Below are 19,127 nucleotides of genomic sequence, written 5' to 3'. Positions count from 1 at the left end.
TTACGCCACCATCGTTGGCCGTCAATTAATTGCTCATTAGAACGGTCTAGCGGAAAGATGACGAAGCGTGACTGTTGACACTTTGGGCACGAACTAATTTCATTGGCCTTTTTTCCAACGGTCAAGTGGATAATCCCTAAAGGTCCTCTGCAAGAGACACCCACACGACTGTGGTCTCACAGGAACAGCTCTCAAATTTAATCAATTAATTGAAGCTAATTTCAGATTGTCATCAGGTTGCACAGGAACAGATTACAACGCTTTATGCGCTTTCATCCTCCTCTTCGGTCAATTTAAGTCCCTTGCCGCTTGACTACGCGTTTGAGGGATCGTAAACGTATTTGCGCCTCTCTGCTGTGGGAAATGGTTGTAAATTCATACGAAACTGTGATCCGATTTCGGCGATAAAAATAGTTGTGGGATGCCTTCGGGGTGCAATGAACCCCAAGAGGGGAGAAATAAATGTGATTTGGTCCCAAGTTGTGACGTTAGCCAAACCTTCCTGGAACTCGATTACTAAATTTAAGGCTCAATCTCCGTAAGAGTCCTTAATTCAATGAAACTGTTCCAGTGTAAGGCCGGTCGCTTTGAGTGCCTTTTATGTGGGACATCAAAACATCGTCAATGTTTCGGAGAATTGTGTTGGCGTATTTTAGGTGGATGGTACGGAGGTGTGTAAATCTTAAAAAAAAGGCTGAGGCTGTGTAACAAGCGTCTGGTGTGCCCACGGTACTGCTGAGTCAATGAGACTCTAATTCATTGGCGTGCAGAGGAAGGTGATTGACATTTAACACCGATAACAATGTAGAGTTCAATGATCTGTCTGATTGGTCTGGGGCTTCAATAACCATAGTGGAACAGATTTTCAACAAGACTCTGTTGAAGGTGCTGGGTTCTCTTTCTTGTTGAGGATCTTTAAGGTGATTATAAAACGAAGTCAAACTTTGAATTTTCAAGTGCACAAGACTGGAGAATATGACAACAGTTCGCGTTGAAAATCAATCAAATTGCTTGTTTGCTGGTGGTGACCAATGGGATAGATTTTCAACGCGGATCGTTGTTTTGTTCTCAAGTCTTGTGCTCTTGAAGATTTGAGGTGTGGCTTCGTTCTATAATCACCTTAAGTAGGAAAAGTGTATCAGTTATGGCCATAGTGGCATATGAGAAATTTTGACAACTTTCACATCTTAAATCTTTTTGAATGTTTTAACGTCAAGATATATCTTAAATCTAACTTCTACAACACACGAAACTTTTCAAAATTTGAAGACATTAAAGTTATCACGTATGCCAAAATAGGCAACCACTATGTCCATAACTGGTACACCTACCCTATAGTAAATTGTTTAGTTTTCCCTAGGTGAACCGTATATTTGTGCTTGCCACATAATATGTAAACAAAGTTTTTAGTTAATAACTGCGAAAGCTTTCCTGTTACTCTACAGCTTAGCTTAGCTTAGCTTAGCTTAGACTGACTACACATATCAATGGTTGCTATTCCGTGATTGACCGAAGTCAGTGAAAATGCACAAAGAATCAACTAGAAGATCGGCTGGGATTGGCCATAATCTTCTTCAGTGTGCATAATTCAGTGCCTCTATTTACATGGTCAATAACGGCGCCGGCCACGTCCTTGCAGTCAGGTGGGATTGGGGGAAGGAATGTTAGTGTGTAACCTTTGCTATTTGGAGACCGTGTTTGCCTCTGCATCTCCACAAAGGTTACTGGGAGGGATGTTTGTTAATGGGGAGGATCGTTGGGTCACAGGATTCACTTTGATAAGCGATTAGACCATGATAAATAATTATTGGTGAGATATAAACATGCTAATATGTGAATATAATATTTTCATTTGATATAAACAATATCTATGTAGAGAAAAATTATGCCGACACTTGACGTGACGAACCTTTCAAAGTATGTTGAATAAAGTGAACCTTTCGCAAGTCTACACTCGAAGTGTCGAACCATTCAAAGTTATTTTTTTAATTACAAAAATAAAGGTAAAAGAAAAAAGGTTTTTGAAAAAAAAAATAAAATTAAGACATAAATAATTTATGAATCAGAGTTTATGTCGACACTCACAGTGACGAACCTTTCATAGTTTGTTGAAAAATCATATTTACGTCTCACCGTTGTAACGATTAAAGGTGCAGTCATACATATTTTAAAGATTAGAAATAGTAGCATGAAACGAGCTCACCAATTGATCCGTCATCCTTGAGCAGCAACAATCCACTTTCAGCTTCACTCGTTTGCTCGGCTATATAAAAGCACTCAGAGAAAACAGGTGCGCGACCCGAGAGGGAAAACAACTGACGACTGCTCGGGCTTTCTTGACGCACTGCCCTGGAGCAAGCGTCAACGTCGAAAGATCAAAAAGGAACTAATCGGACGCGGCACTTTTTCACTTTACTCGACCGACGCGCGACATGTTTGATCCTGCCCTCGTCACCCGCTCCCGCAGAAGCAAGCGTCAAGGTCGAAAGATCAAACGGAACTAAACGATCACGCCACTTTTTCACTTTACTCGACCGACGCGCGACATGTTTGATCCTGCCCTCATCACCGGCACCCGCAGGCGCAAGCGTCAAGGTCGAAGGATCAAACACAACTCGCGAAAGCTTTCCTGTTACTCTACATCTCAAAAACTCCAGGAGTTTTTTCAGCAACTGTACAAGACCCTTCTCAGTTATATCTACAGGAATTAATCCAAAAAAATCCTACAAGAATACTTTCTTGGATAACTTTAGTTTACCTTCCAAGAATTCCACCAGCAATTTTTCCAGGACACCAGGGAATCCATGAGTGCATCCAGGGATACACATTCTTAAAGAATTTCCTCCAAGAATCAATTCAGGGATTCTTACTTGGATATTTGAAGTATTCATTCAAATGTTTAGTAGTTGCGCTATTGTATTTTGTATATTACATGTCGAGAGCTCTCGCTTTCCATATACAACACCGAAATTATGGTTGGCTGTTCAATTTTGCATTTAACCTTTACAGTACCGGATCCCGACATAAAAAAAAAACAAATTTATGTTTTTTCGCTCTCGTTCTAACGGTTTTGATTCTCATCAAGAAAAATCACAAATTAGTAATATTTTTGATGAATTTTCTTAAATATCATGTCATGAATTATAAAGTACTACTGACACTTCTGGAACTCGCGGACAGGTTCCGAAAGGGCTCAAAATGGTGAATTTTGGAACCTCTTCTGTCGTTGTCGTATGGCGGCTTGAATTTTATGATTTTTCACACTGAAGTGATTTGACATAATATTATTAGCTTTATTAGGGAGATTTTCAGCCCGTGGCTGGTTCATCTCCATATGGAAAAAGACATAATAATCTTATATCCTTTTTCCTTGTTCCTATCCTGATTTTCAGCTTAGTATATCACGAGCACTTTTTCGTTATTGACTTATGAAAGTTTAATGAAATTGACTATTTTTTGCATTTGCTTGCAATAGTCTCCAAACTGAAACTGTTGATACGTACTGTCAAATAAATCATTTTCACAACATTTTTCCAAAAATATGGATGAGGTTTCTTGCATTTCCCTATTATTGTTTATTCGAAATACTTTAGGTACCCCAAAAAAATTGGACATAAAAACAAAACCCTCATGGAATTCAAAATGTCCAATACTTGCATCAAAATATCCTGGAAATTTCATCAAAATCGACCAAAAGATTGCGATTTCCCAGAATTTTCAAATTTTAATGTCAGAATCCAGTACTGTAAAAGATAACACCATGTGGTAAGCTTATAGAACTGTTATACCCCGGAAAACCGAAAAAACTTACATGAAAAGTAATAAGCGATGTATAGACCTGTCCCAGAAAAGTTGGGTCGACCTTATAAACTTTTATCGATTTCAACGCACAGAGGTCCAGTTTTTCAGTTTTTGTGGCAGTAAACATAATTTTCGAGGTAATTGATTTTCCAATTATTTTTCGTGTAAATTGTTTTCTCAATCAAATTATCTTTTTCTTCTTGGCATTAACGTCCTCACTGGGACAGAGCCTGCTTCTCAGCTTAGTATTCTTATGAGCCCCTCCACAGTTATTAACTGAGAGCTTTCTTTGCCAAAGTTGCCATTTTCGCATTCGTATATCGTGTGGCAGGTACGATGATACACTATGCCCAGCGGCGTTCAGCATGGCTTTGCTTTGTAGTCGCGGACTCTAACCACTCGGCTAAGGAAGGCCTCGAAATTAAAAATCCAACCAAATTATGGATTGCCCGAAAATATTTCAAAAAACATTTTTTGTTCAAAACTAAAAAGAAGAGAGTGGGCAAATTTATTTTTTTTCCAGTATAGCAATACTATTTGAGCAAAATTTTGCTCTATCTGAAACTATTAATATTGATATATATTAATATTGGTTTGCGAAAATTTCGATAGAGTTCATAAACAGAGTTTTCGCTAAAGTTTGCATTTCATATTTTAACATCGTTTGGCAAAGGATACAAATTGAAACGTTCTAGGTATGATTTATTGAGGTGAGCCATTTTACCCCATCAGTGCTTATTAGGCCATGTTTCCATACTACCATGAACAATGTTAAATAATTTCTCAAGGAATTCTTATACAGATACCATATACCTTTTCCGGCAATTCACAAAAGAAATCCTATAACATTTACTCCGTTTGTTGAGTTGTAGATTAGTTGAAACCTCACATTAAATATTCAAGTGCACAAATCTGGAGAACCGGACATTCGTTTAAGTTGAGATTTTGATCTATTCATCGTTTGCTGGTCGTAACCAATCGATCAAGTAATTAACTACATATTTGTTTTCTTGACTATTTGAGTTTGGCTTTGACTTACCTTTATTGGGTTCCCTTAAGGTACTTTTTTGAGGAATCCTCAAAAGGCTTGCTCGTAAATTGTGCTATAAATGCATTAAGGTATTATTTGAGTAGTTTCTTCTGCAGTTCCACTTTGAAATGTTCCAAAACAATATTCAGAAATGTATCTATGAATTTCTCTTAGTAATCGTTCCAAGATTCGTCGCAAACTCTACCAGGAATGTCTGTGGGGTTTCTATGAATATTCGAAAAAAAATTTTCGCTTACTGTATTATAATATCCTGGTATTTTCCCGGAAAATTTTCCAGGATTTTTTCCGAAAATATTTCCAAAAATTTTCGCCGGCCAGCTTGACTGTGACTACTGTCGACACTCGCCTAAAGATCGGTCGTCGGAGACTGCTTCATCCGCCTTCAACGAACACGCTAACCTGTCCGCCAGCGAAGACGATCCCGAGCGTCACCGCATGAAGCCACCCCATTGCATCAGCATCCCCTCGTACAGTCCGCCACATAGAGCCCTCCATACTCTGCGTCGTGCAAACGGAGTGCACCGAATGTTACCAATAAATTGATGTAGGTTAAATGCCATTCCATTTCTGTAGCACTCCCACATCCGAAGCTCTCCCCTACTGAACACGCCCTGATACTCGGGAGACAGAAGACCTTTTTGTGCCAACCTCGGAAGCGGCCGTTGGCTCAAGACCAGCTGCTTCGGGCTTAGGCCAGTCCTCTTCTGGGGCTATCCATCTTCTCCCGGGTCAACTCTTGTCAAATAGTTATGGACCCCAAGTCGACCATGGCTAAACTTCGGCCGACACCTATGAGCAACCACTCAAATTAGTGGTGCTTGGAGTGGTTGCTGCATCCAGAAATAGGTAGCTGCCTGCTCGCACGTTTTCGTTAGAGTTGACGCTGTAAGCCGTCAAGCTCACACAACTGTACGATGGACCCTACAAGGAACTACGACGCAAAAAGAAAGTGTACATCGTCATAATGGGCGAGTGCGTATCGTACCTTCGTGCTGTGCGTACATGAATTCTCTCTGCTCTTGGAAGTTTTCTTAAAAACTACCTAAAGCAATAAAGCAGTACTTCTCAGTGCTAAAATTTAAAACGGTACTTTTCAGTACTATTATTTCTACTATTGATCCCTTTACGATCCTTGTTTGGACCCGTGCCTTCGATTTTTCGTTGGACCCGTTGGCGAAAGCTAGCGGTGATAATCCTTCTTGGATACCGTCTTGAAAAAAAAAAACTCTCGAAGGTCACGTCTTCTTATTCACAAAACATGGTTGCAACAACAAGGGGCCCAAATAGCCGTAGCGGTAAACGCGCAGCTATTCAGCAAGACCAAGCTGAGGGTCGTGGGTTCGAATCCTACCGGTCGAGGATCTTTTCGGGTTGGAAATTTTCTCGACTTCCCAGGACATAGAGTATCTTCGTACCTGCCACACGATATACGCATGCAAAAATGGTCATTGGCATAGTAAGCTCTCAGTTAATAACTGTGGAAGTGTTCATAAGAACACTTAGCTGAGAAGCAGGCTCTGTCCCAGTGGGGACGTAACGCCAGAAAAGAAGAAGGTTGCAACAACAAACAAAAGGAAGGGTGAATCTCTGAATTCACAACTTCCTTCCAAAAACGTGGGATTTAAAACTGTCACTAAACGTGGCAAGAACGGAAAACGAACTTTCTTCCAAGGGTGAAATGAATAATTGTATCGAAATGAGCAATCAGTTCGATGCTCTAGACAAATTTTCCAAACACCAAATCGAAGCAGCCTCTAGCCCAGGCTCTTTGATTCAAGTGAGGAAGTGGTGCTTAGTGCCGCCTATCGTGGTCAGTTGTTCCGAATTTGGGGGATTTAGGCAGGAGATCTTGAACTCCATTAGGGGAAACAAGGTTTCCTTCCAAATCGCAAAGAAAGGAGACTGTCGCGTTTTGCCGGAAACTCTTAAAGATCGAGAACTTCTTCTCAAACATCTTGAAGAGAAGAAGCACAATTTCTTGAAAGGTCTCTCAAGTGACTATAAGTCACCTGAAAAGATCAAAAATGGAATAAATGATTAACTTGGATTTTCCCCAGTCCAAGTAATCATTATGAAGAAGAGAACCCAATCTGGCATTGTTCGGAAAGGGCTTTCTCAAGAATTTTATTTAGTTCACTTTAACAAAAAAACACTAAATAACATTAAAGCTTTAGAAAAAGCAAAACTTTTGTTAGATGTCCGTGTGACATGGGAACATTTCCAGAAACCTGGAGCAAATTACCAGAACCCCACTCAGTGCCGTCGGTGCCAAAAGTGGGGTCATGGTACAAAAAATTGTCGCATGGATGCTAAATGCATGATTTGCGGAGGTTCTTCTCAAGCCAAGGACGTCTGTCCAGTGAAGGAAGATACCACCAAGTTCATATGCTCTAATTGTGGGGCTAATCATAAGTCATTTTTTTGGAATTTCCCTTCACGCAAAAGAGTCATTAAGGCTCGTGCCAAGCAGATGAAAGATAATATCCGTTATGATAACGGTCGTTTCCGGAATGTGCCTGGTAGAGTATCGAACAATACTCATTTTTCAGTTAACGATCGCTTGATCATGAATCATACCCATCAGGAAGATCATAATCATGCTCATTCACAAACAAATTTTAATCTGTCGGCTAGCCGTTCGAATCTTTCAATTTTGAATGTATCTACCCACGGTAAATCCTTTGCCGATTTCGTAGCAGGTAATTTGAACTCCTCCCCTTTTCGTTCCATGAGTACCCATTCTACTTGTTTCAAATCAAATGGAAAAAACCCTACCGCCACAGGTATTTCCTACCCCGCTTCTTCGTCTACCGAAAGTTCTAATGGGAAATCATCAGATGTACCCACTTGAAGTGATATGTCTGCATCTGATTTTAATTTTCTAACCAAACAATTGAATCTAATGATTGATGCAATGTTCAAGGCCACCACTATGACTGAAGCAGTCCAAGTAGGTGTAAAATGTACAAATCAAATTGTTATTGGATTACGTTTTTCTAATGGATCCAAATAATAATTTAAATATTTTAAATTGGAATGCTCGTTCTCTGACTGGTAAAGAGGACGAGCTATTCAATTTTCATACAGTTAATAACGTGCATATAGCAGTTATTACCGAAACGTATTTAAAACCTGGATCTAAACTCAAAAGAGATCCTAACTTTTTTGTTTATCGTAACGATGGGGCATGCGGGGGAGTTGCAATCATCATTCATAGGCGTATAAAACATCAACTTTTTTCGTTATTTGAAACTAAAGTTTTTGAAACTTTAGGCGTTTCTGTTGAAACTCAGCTTGGTAAATATACTTTCATAGCTGCCTATTTGCCTTTTCAATGCTCTGGGCAGCAAGTTAATTTGCTGCAAACTGACTTGCGAAAATTGACTCGCAATAAGTCAAAATTTTTTGTCATTGGTGACTTTAATGCCAAACATCGGTCATGGAATAATTCTCAAAGTAATTCCAACGGCAGTATTTTATTTGATGAGTGCTCTTCAGGATATTTCTCAATTCAATACCCTGATAGCCCTACATGTTTTTCCTCTTCTAGAAATCCTTCTACGATTGACTTGGTCTTAACCGACTCTAGTCATCTTTGTAGCCAATTAGTTACTCATGCTGATTTTGATTCTGATCATGTCCCTGTTACATTTCGAATATCCCAAGAAGCGATTCTCAATCCTATCAGTTCCACTTACAATTATTTACGAGCCGACTGGAATACATATGAAACGTATGTTGACTCTAATCTTGATGTTAATATTCCCTTTCAATCAAAACTTGATATTGACAATGCTCTTGAAACTTTAACAAATTCCATTGTTGAAGACAGTAGCATTGCAATTCCAAAATGTGAAGTAAAATTTGAATCCGTGATTATAGACGATGATCTTAAACTCTTGATCCGTCTTAAAAACGTGAGGAGAAGGCAATTTCAACGCACTCGTGATCCTGCTATGAAAATTATATGGCTGGATTTGCAGAAAGAAATTAAGAAACGTTTTGCAGATTTAAGAAACAAAAATTTTGAAAAAAAATTTCTCAATTGGACCCTGTCTCTAAGCCCTTCTGGAAATTATATAAAATCTTAAAAAAACCTCAGAAGCCAATACCGGCATTGAAAGAGGAAAACAAATTATTACTAACTAATTGCGATAAAGCTCAAAAACTTGCTATGCAGTTTGAAAGCGCGCATAATTTTAATTTAGGACTTACTAGTCCAATTGAAAATCAAGTTACTCAGGACTTCGAAAATATTCTCAATCAAGTGAACGTTTTCGAAAATGCCTGGGAGACTGATTTGGAAAAAGTGAGAACTATTATTAAAAAATTCAAAAATATGAAAGCTCCTGGCGATGATGGAATTTTCTACATCCTCATCAAGAAACTTCCAGAAAGTAGCTTATCATTTTTAGTTGATATATTCAACCTATGTTTTCAATTAGCATATATTCCTGACAAATGGAAAAATGCTAAGGTTATTCCAATTTTAAAAACAGACAAAAATCCTGCAGAAGCTTCTAGCTATCGTCCAATCAGTTTGCTTTCCTCCAACAGTAAACTTTTTGAAAAGGTTATTTTGAACAGAATTATGGCCCACATCAACGAAAATTTAATTTTTGCCAATGAACAGTTCGGATTCCGCCATGGACATTCGACCACTCATCAACTTTTACGTGTAACAAATTTGATCCGTTCCAACAAATCTGAAGGCTACTCTACTGGTCTTGCTCTTCTAGACAAAGAAAAAGCATTCGACAGTGTTTGGCATGAAGGTTTGATCGTAAAATTAAAAAAAAAACTTTAATTTTACAACGTACATTGTTAGAATAATTCAAAGTTATCTGTCGAATTGTACACTTCAGGTTAATTATCAGAACTCCAGATCTGAAAGACTTCAGCATTTTGGGACCAATATTATACAATATTTTCACATCTGACTTACCTGAGTTACCTCAGGGATGCCAAAAATCTTTGTTTGCAGATGACACAGGCCTCTCCGCCAAAGGACGAAGCCTGCGTGTCATCTGTAGTCGATTGCAAAAAAGTTTGGATATTTTTTCTTCATACTTGCAAAAATGGAAGATTTCTCCTAATGCTTCAAAAACTCAACTAATAATATTCCCACAGACAAACAGACGTCACACTCTCATCATTGTCCATCGTCCACCGGTCGATTCAAAAATATGGTAGGTGGCCAATCCCCCACCCGCAGCGCTCGCATCGTTTTTGTTCGCGTTTGACGTTTACACATTACCGCCATCTGTTGGCCCGTCGGCCAAACACACTAATTTTAGCATTGGGCGTACATGTCCTCGCGACTATGATTTGGATCGAGATTTGTTCTAAGTGTTACGTCTGTTTGTCTGTGATATTCCCATATAAACCAAAAGCTCTTTATTTGAAACCTTCAAGTAGCCATGTTGTCACGATTAGAGGGGTTTCAATAAATTGGTCAGGTGAAGTTAAGTATCCAGGGCTCATGCTAGATAAGAATTTAACTTTCAAAAATCACATTGAGGGCATTCAAGCCAAATGTAATAAATATGTAAAATGTCTCTATCCCCTTATTAATCGAAAATCAAAACTTTGTCTTAAGAACAAGCTTTTGATATTCAAACAAATTTTCAGGCCAGCCATGTTTTATGCTGTACCAATATGGACTAGCTGTTGTAATACCAGGAAGAAAGCTCTACAGAGAATTCAAAATAAAATTTTGAAAATGATTCTGATGCTTCCTCCCTGGTATAGTACAAATGAATTACATGGAATATCCAATGTTGAAACATTGGAACAAATATCAAATAAAATAATTAATAATTTCAGGCAAAAATCGTTGCAATCTTCTATTGTCACGATTAATGCGTTATATGTTTAGGTTAAGTTAGGTTAAGTATATTCAAAGTTGTTGTGGAAGCGATGTAGGTACGATAGGCAAACAGTTTCAACACAAAATAAATCGCGCTCGCTCGTTCCGCGTGTGTAGGAACATGAGATGGATGGATATGGGTTATGAAATAGGTCCGCGTGGTCTGTAGGGATTTGAATTCTAAACTTGTAACCAACTCAGTTATTGGGTCACCAAGTGGCTCGGTAGCTTAGTTGATAAAGCGCTCGTCTAGCATACAAGGGTCCTGGGTTCAAATCCCAGACGAGCACGTGGGTTTTTTTTTCATTATTTCACCCATAATTTGTCCATCTTTACCACGCGTTAATTAATATTCAAAGCGTTTTTTTCTCTTATAAGCAGGTGAAATCAACTCACTTGTAAAAAATCTGAACTGCTACGGCAAATGAAATGTAACATGTTGTTAACAAAATGTTAATAAAATCTTAAATTTGTTTTACCAAATTAAGATGATAGTGTTGTCTAATAACACAGAACACCTAGATATAAGAAATGAATGTAATGCTTGGAATGATACAAATAAAGAAAAAAAAATCTTCTGTTCCAGGCCGAGGCTTTGAATATTTGGGGGCGCACAATACACTTACCAACTGTGCCATTATAGTGCCCGAAGGGAGGAACCGGTACATTCAAAGCTAACGGCTCGGTCAGCCGAATTGCAGCAGGAGCAATTCCAGCGCTACTTCATCGCTCGAAACACTTTTCATGACTAACGTGTCATTCGTCTCATCCCGTTCGCTTCAGTTAGGGTAAAATCACAGACAAACAGACGTCACACTCTCATCACTGTCCATCGACCACCTTTTTGACGGTCGATTCAAAAATATGGTAGTTGGCCTATCCGCCACCCGCAGCGCTCGCATCGTTTTTGTTCGCATTTGACGTTTACACACTACCACCATCTGTTGGCCCATCTGCCAAATACGCTTATTTTAGCATTGGGCGTACATGTCCTCGTGACTATGATATTGATCGAGATTTGCTCTAAGTGTTACGTCTGTTTGTCTGTGGTAAAATAGTTGTTCATCTCGGGACCAATGGCTTTACTTCCCTTCCGAAGGAAGTTAGCGTTAGCGTTAGCGTTAGCGTAGTTACGGTATACTTCGTAGATTGGATACTAGCAACATTCATGTTTCTTTTTAATAATCTCATACTGACTACTTTCAAGAACAAGGCAGGGGAGTATACCTTGTTCAAATCATAAACAAGAAAACTAAAAGCATGAATATCGCTATTCCCGGCCACGCCCATCTTTACCGTAACTTGGGATAGGGGAAGGAAATGTTGATGTAGCTCTTACTTAATGAGAGGCCACCGACTCAGCGACACCCTCATAAGTGCTACGGAGTTGGAGGTTGGGGAAGGTATATTGTCAGGATTCGCCTAGAAAGCTGGCGATAGACCATACATATTTGTTATTTAAGCGTTTTCAAATTAATCTTTTGGATGCCGGCAATCAAAAGAGAAAAGAATAGCTTATTTATAGTATAAATAGTATTTCGCGAAATGCTTGTCGATTGTGCAGTAATATTTTTGCTCAATAACCAGTAAAAAAAACCGATCCCTCCAGGGTCATCGGATTGTATAAAATAACGATACGCGTAAAAAAAAAAAATCTCCGGCGACAAACACGCGCGAAACCGTGAGCAAAATCTATCTGACGACGCAAAACCGAACTGTCCTGCTTGGGCTTCACGAAGCACTACCCAGCAAGACGCTCCAAAACAGGAAAAAAGAAAAAAATCTCCGGCGACGAAAACACGCGCGAAACCGTGAGCTAAATCTATCGGACGACACAAAACCGAACTGTCCTGCTTGGGCTTCACGAAGCACTCCTTACTTCCCTTCCGAAGGAAGTCGGCACCATAACTTTTTACGTCATAAGTGACAATGTCATGGGAATTGATCCCAGGTCCTTGGCGTGAGAGGCGTGTGTTTTAACGACTACACCAGGTCCGTCCCCGGAAAATGAATTGTTTTTCCTAGGTTTCGAATCAATTTGGACGAGTAAATGAATGTAGCTCTATCATATGAATGTGATCTACTGAACACATGCTGATTAGCAATGTTTCAGGGTTTCATGCTGATTAGCTATGTAAAACGGTGGATAATCCACTATGGCTACAACTGGCGTATGGCCAAAACCGATTCTTCTACCCTATATCAGCTTAGTTCTGCTAAGTGTATATCTTCTCTAGTACCCCTCTCAATCCCTACAGATTCCTTGCAGGAATTTATCATGCATCAAGATAGGCCAGGAATATACTTTTCAGCACCATATCAGGCTTAAGTTATGGAAAAGTGCTTGACGCAGGGAATTTTGATAAATTTACAAAGGAAATACGAGGAAATCATATTGCGGTGAAAATACATTTTGGACCGGGTTTCGGAGGAAATTGTGATCAGATCATGCAGAGTATTAGAACATAGAATGCTTAATGGTTGACCCGATTGTTGAGAGAATAATTATTGGATTCCCGAAAAAGGTGTCTTGGTTGGAATGCAGAAGGATTTGTTTTCAAATATTAAAAAGAGTTTTTACCGGATTTTACCTTAGATTATCTTTTGACCAGATTTCATAGGCAACCATGGTCAGATTTTGTAGAGAACATTTACAATACAGAGTAAAAATTATTTTATTCGGATTATATCAAAGGTTTGACCTGAATATGGTGAGAATGTTAATCTAATAATTTATGGAGTGAAGCTTGATCACACCATCGAAGAAATTTTGAGCAAACAAATCATTAACAAATCATCCATCATTTTTTGCTGATTTTTCTACACAACGTTTTTTAAATGGCCTATCAAATAGAACAATGTTGTTATGTTTCAGAAGTTCATAGCTCAAAAAATAAACATTTGATGAAAATAACGTATTTGTGAAAGTTTCATAAGAGTACAAAAAATATAAAAAAAAATGCATTGAGAGAAGAAATTTTAGTGAATCTACTTATTATCTATTATCTACAATTAAAGAGCGTAAACAGTATTCTATTGAAGTGTAAACGGAACAATGTTGTAGGCCGTAGCTGGCTCTATCTCACTTGCGTTGTTACGCCAGAAAACAATAATAGTGGGCGAACAAACGCACATTCAATTACACCTTCGCTTCCTTATTGACTAACATCTTGACGTGACAGACGTCATCAGCACTTATATCCACACTGATTGAAGTAATTAAAATTCCATTTATTATATTGGCGCCATAATTATAAGAAACATCTTTAACCTTGATTTTCGAAGCTATTTTTGTGCCAAGGTTATGGGGTCGAATTGGCTGTGATCTCATAATGAGTGTGTAAATGATACTATCAGGTTTGCAGCGAGTGTAATACCTTCCATCCCGTTTGCGTGCAAAAACTCATTACCCGTTTTGAGGATATTAATTTGCAATTCAAAAGTTTGATGATGGACCGATTCTCTATTAATTAAGTGCAAACAACCTTGAACCTGTCGACGAAACAGCTGCACACCAGACGCAGAAGATTATGGTAATTCATGCTTGAATCACACAAATTCAGGAGCCAAAATTGAGCTATGGGTTGGAAAATTCAACCACCCCCAGCAGAACTGTCATAACCGCACCCACGTGTGTGTATGGCGTCAGCATACCTACACATTACTTGGAGGGTGCTGCATATGTTTTTATGCTGCGTCAACTTTCATCCACCTAAACTTCAAAAGACGCTGAGGTAGCTGTCTTATCATTAGGCCAGCCGGTATCCGCGAGATACCACGAGATGGCACGTGTATGTGTACGCTGCACAATGGTCGGGAAAAATAAAGTGTGGCCAAAAACTAGTTTTGTTTCCCTTATCGAAAAAATTACTAATCCTAATATTCCCAGTTGTCATAAATATTAATAATAAGCCCCAAATTAGCACCAGACATACATATAGGCAATATAACAGCACTACTAATGCAGAAACGTCTATAACAGCTCTTCCATCACTTAGAAACCCTATCATTGCATCCTTAGTGCTTCTAAAGCCTGATGCGTACAGGCATAACATAAGCACCATATTGGCTATATATTCGCAAGTAAGGAACGTTTCAATGCTATCCAGTTTTTAACATAAAAATATACTATGTTAGGTACCCAAATAATCAGTAGGCACGATAATACGGTATTATATGCGTATGTATGCGAGTCATTTGATGCCCGACAGCTTTATATATGCATTTAATACCGAAAAAGGCGAAATAGCGTGTTATTATAATGCTTAAATGTATTTTGTGTGGAGAAAAGAGACCAATTCAAACCATCACTTTTCCCCTATATGTATATAACATGCAATTGTGGTATTGAAACAGGCATTATATGTGAATATAGAGCCAGTATAGTGTCAATTTAATGCATGTACGCATTTGAATGCAATTGAGGTGCTGTTATTAGGCGTGTCTGTATTTCAAGTGCCATTAAAATCCCTATATGCATTTCTGATGCTAATTTGGGGCTTACTATTGGTGCTTATACTTGGGTATATTAAAAAAAATAAAAGTAGAAATCTAAAAAAAAATCGGCCGTCTTAGCCGCCCATTGTACGTTGATAACAAATTGCGAACAGCCTTGTCAAGAAAATGAGAAGTATGTTGGTATGGAGGTGGGACGCAAATCATTCCGGCCATTTTTGGCGCTCAGCTTAGTGTTGCAGGGAGCTGGGCCCGCGGGAACAATGCTCCCAAGAAATGGTTCACAATGGAGCAGAATGACAAATTAGACGTGTGGTAGAGAAGTTTGTAGGCGGTGAATGTGATGAATGGAGTGACAAATGTGAGCTTACGTTACTAATTAATCTACTAGGTTGGTGCTAAAGTGGTGGGATGAACCGCACAATTTTTCATAATCCAAAATTAGTTTTTGGAAGGCTGCCTTCTAACAAAAGCCTTGTGATTGACAGTTTGGCGTTCCCGACTTTACAAAACAAGAAGTTTCAAATGATGTGTGGTTTGGTTACTTTCAAGCCTTTGTAAAAGATAATGATATTGTAAATTTAATTGTATTTAGTTTCGTCTCGTATACATCTACAATTAAAGTCGAATCAAACCGAAGTAGATTGCCAAATCTATTTTATTATCATAAATTAGATCATATTAAGTTACACATTAGTTCGTTATGAAATCCCTAAATTCACATTGTATTTTGGCATATAAAGTTTGTAGTATCATTATCATTATCATTATCATTATCATTATCATTATCATTATCATTATCATCATCATTATCATTATCATTATCATTATCATTATCATTATCATTATCATTATCATTATCATTATCATTATCATTATCATTATCATTATCATTATCATTATCATTATCATTATCATTATCATTATCATTATCATTATCATTATCATTATCATTATCATTATCATTATCATTATCATTATCATTATCATTATCATTATCATTATCATTATCATTATCATTATCATTATCATTATCATTATCATTATCATTATCATTATCGTCATTCATTCAGTAGGCCTTGATCTGGAAGGACGTGTTTTTGCGAGCGACTGACATTTTTCTCCCTATTTCAGGTGAGAAAATTTTCAAGCCATTGAAGATTGGATTCGAACTTTTTGGGATTCGATTGAAGAGTGGCTAATTTTCATCGAGAGTATGTGGTGCACGGTAGTTGATCCTTTCCTGTTTGGAGCGGTTTTGACAAGATTTTCAAGCGGGCGTTGTTCATCGTGTTTCAAGCTCAACGTCTTCTTGAGGGAATTCTTTGCCTGTGTGGTGCGGTTGAAGCTTTGCCTGTGTGGTGTGGAAGAAGTTACTGCCTGCGTGGTGCGGGAGCAGCTGTTGCTTGTGTGAAGAGTTGAAACTTACCAAGAGCTTGAAGCTTGAAGTTTCATCTTCGCGCGAAAAATCAAGTTTGGAACTTTTAAGTATCTTTTTATAATTACTTTCATATATTATTTCCGTTAATAGTTTTTATTTTATTTTAAATTTTATATTTTTGCACCCCAATCATGGATGTAGATGTGCATAATTCTATTTTGAAAGATGGTGATCCTCCACCAGGACCATCAACCTCTTCTACAAAACCATTTCGAGTAAAAATATATCCAACTTCTTTTGCTGGTCCATTTGTGGTATATTTCCGGAAAAAACAAATACCAATAAATGTGTTACTAATTTCGTCTAAAATTTATGAAAAATACTCTTCTGTCAAGGAAACCAAAAAGATTTCACTTGACAAATTACGAGTTATTTTTGGTTCTCGTGATGATGCAAATTCACTTTTGCAATCACAACTTTTTACAGGATCTTATCGTGTATATGCACCATGCAATTTCTGCGAAATTAGTGGTGTTATATACGATGAATCCTTAGAATGTGACGAAGTTTTAAGTCATGGTATTGGCATTTTCAAAAATCAAGCTATTTCTCCCGTCGATGTTTTAGATTGCCATCGTTTGTCCAAACTTTTTTTGAATGACAAAGGTTCTGAATATGTTCATTCAAATTGTTTGAAAATTACATTTGCTGGATCAGTACTTCCAGACTTTGTTAAAGTAAACAATGTAATTTTTCGAGTTCGACTTTTTTTTCCGAAAATTATGCATTGTGAACGATGCCTTCTTTTCGGACATACGAATCGATTTTGCTCCAATAAGCCTAAATGTTCTAAATGTGGTCAATCTCATTTATCATCAGAATGTAGTAAAAATTCGGATTTCTGTATATATTGTAATCAAAAACATAACCTTTTAAAAGATTGTCCTGTATACAAAAGTAATGAATCCAATTTCCATCAAAAATTGAAAAACAGAAATCAGTTTTCTTATTCTGAAATTTTGAAAAACTCGGCGGATTGTACCGCTCCAAATATTTATGAATCCTTAACTGATGATGAATTTGATGACACATTGAATTTAGATAATTTTATTTATAAACCTCCATCAAAAAGAAAAAGAATTCAAAAAGTTACAAATAAAGCTCAAATTAAAATTGATTCAAATGCAAAATCATTCGATGAAAATTTCCCGCGATTGAGTTCTTCATCTTCTCGTATTATTCCAGGTTTCCAACGTGTTGAATCTGATCCATCAAATAGTAATGTGAACGTTAATGCCAATACGTCTAATGGTAACAATAATGTTAACGAAAATTCTTCAATTTTAGCAATTTTGGAGGAATTAGTAGAATTGTTGGGATTTAGTGATTTCTGGAAAAAAAATATTAAATTTGTTTTACCATTTGTTGCCTCTTTGCTTGATAAATTGAATGCATTTGGACCCATCATTGCTTCATTATTTTCATCGTAATGGCTTCGAATTCCAACAGTTATTTGAATATTTTACAATGGAATTGTAGAAGCACAATTCCAAAAATAGATAGACTGAGAGTAATGCTTGAGCATAACAAAATTGATATTTTCTGTTTAAATGAAACTTGGTTAACTGAATCAAAAATTTTACGAATTCCATCATTTAACATAATTCGAAAGGATAGAGATGTTCCTTTTGGAGGAGTTTTGATTGGTATTCGTAGTGGTATTGAATTTAAATATGTTTATTTGTCTTTGTATGTACATTTTGAATATGTCATTATTTCTGTAAAACATATGGATTACCATTTTCATATTATTTGTTTATATATTCCTCCTAATATAAATTTTTCATTATTTGAATTGAAAATGATTTTAGACAATGTTCCTCACCCATTCCATATTTTGGGTGACTTTAACGCACATAATTATTCTTGGGGTAGTGATAAAATTGATGGTCGTGGATCCTTATTATTGGATTTGATTGATGAATATAATTTAAACATTTTAAATGATGGATCGTTTACCAGAATTGCTGTTCCTCCATTACAAAATTCATGCATTGATTTATCTTTGTGTTCAAATAATTTATCTTTCAAGTCAACTTGGAGCATAATTAATGATCCTAATAATAGTGATCATCTTCCAATTTTGATTTGTTTTAGTCACTGTTCACAAAATAATCTTCAAAGAAATTCTTCTATTCCTGATTATTCAAAAAATTTGACTGGGTTTAATTTTCAGATTTAATTTCTGTTTCACTAATTAATCTTAAAAATTCAAATTCCTTAATCGAAAATTATACTGAATTCATTAAATTGATGTTTAATTGCTTACTTAAATCTCAGAAAAATAAAATTTTGTGCAATAATAACAAAAATAAACGTCCTACATTTTGGTGGGATTATGATTGTTCAATTGCTTTAAAAAATAAAACGGAAGCTTTTAAAAAATTTCGTCGTTTAGGATCTAGAGAAAATTATTTTTTATATTGTAAAGCGGAAACTTGGTTTACTCGTACAACTAAATTTAAAAAAGGAATTATTGGAAACATTTCATAGAAAACCTTGATAGAGAA

The sequence above is a fragment of the Aedes aegypti genome, chromosome 1 (genome assembly GCF_002204515.2).
Source record: "Aedes aegypti strain LVP_AGWG chromosome 1, AaegL5.0 Primary Assembly, whole genome shotgun sequence".
Classification (NCBI taxonomy): Eukaryota; Metazoa; Arthropoda; class Insecta; order Diptera; family Culicidae; genus Aedes; species Aedes aegypti.
The sequence above is the reverse complement of the archived record's forward strand: the minus strand, read 5'-3'. Positions refer to the sequence as shown.